The sequence below is a fragment of the Aotus nancymaae genome, unplaced genomic scaffold (genome assembly GCF_030222135.1).
Source record: "Aotus nancymaae isolate 86718 unplaced genomic scaffold, 86718_ANA_hifiasm-v0.15.2.pri h1tg000029l, whole genome shotgun sequence".
In the NCBI taxonomy this organism is placed as follows: Eukaryota; Metazoa; Chordata; class Mammalia; order Primates; family Aotidae; genus Aotus; species Aotus nancymaae.
Window position 1 is genome coordinate 28,810,743 of NW_026988442.1, and position 846 is coordinate 28,811,588.

The following is an 846-nucleotide window of genomic DNA, read 5'->3' on the forward strand; positions in this document are numbered from 1 at the left end:
TGCTTGGCACATAGCAGATGCTCAATAAATGTTGGATGGATGGATGGGATGGATTAATGGATGAATGAGATGGATGGATGACTGGATGGATGGGATGGATGAATGGATAAGGATGGATGGATGAGATGGATGAATGAATGGATGAGATGAATAGGATGGATAGATATGGTGAAACCTCACCATGGTGCCAGGCGCGGTGGCTCACGCTTGTAATCCCAGCACTTTGGGAGGCTGAGGCGAGCAGATCACGAAGTCGAGAGATCAAGACCATCCTGGCCAACATGGCGAAACCCTGTCTCTATTAAAAAAAAAAAAAAAAGAAACTTCACCATAGATGGATGCAATAAATGGATGGTTGAGATGAATGGATGGATGAGGTGGATGGATGAATGGATGGATAGGTAATAGATAGCTGGGATGGGTGAATGGATGAGTGATGGGATGGATAGATGGATGATGTATGAGTGGATGGGATGGATGGATAGATGGACAGTTGAGATATGAATGGATGGGATGGATGGATAGATGGGATAGATGGATGGATGAATAGGATGGATGGATGGGTGGGGATGGACAGATGGGGTGAATGGATGGATGTGATGAATGGATGGATGGATGAGATGGATAGATGAATGGATAGATGGATGGATGAATGAGATGAATGGATGGATGGACCAATAGATAGATGGGTGGATGAATGGATGGATGGATGTGGTGAATGGATGGATGGGATGAATGGATGGATGGATGGATGGATAGATGGATAAATGAGTGGGATGAATGGATGGATGGATGGATGGATGAGATGGATGGGATGGATGGATGAATGAATGGGATGGATGGGAT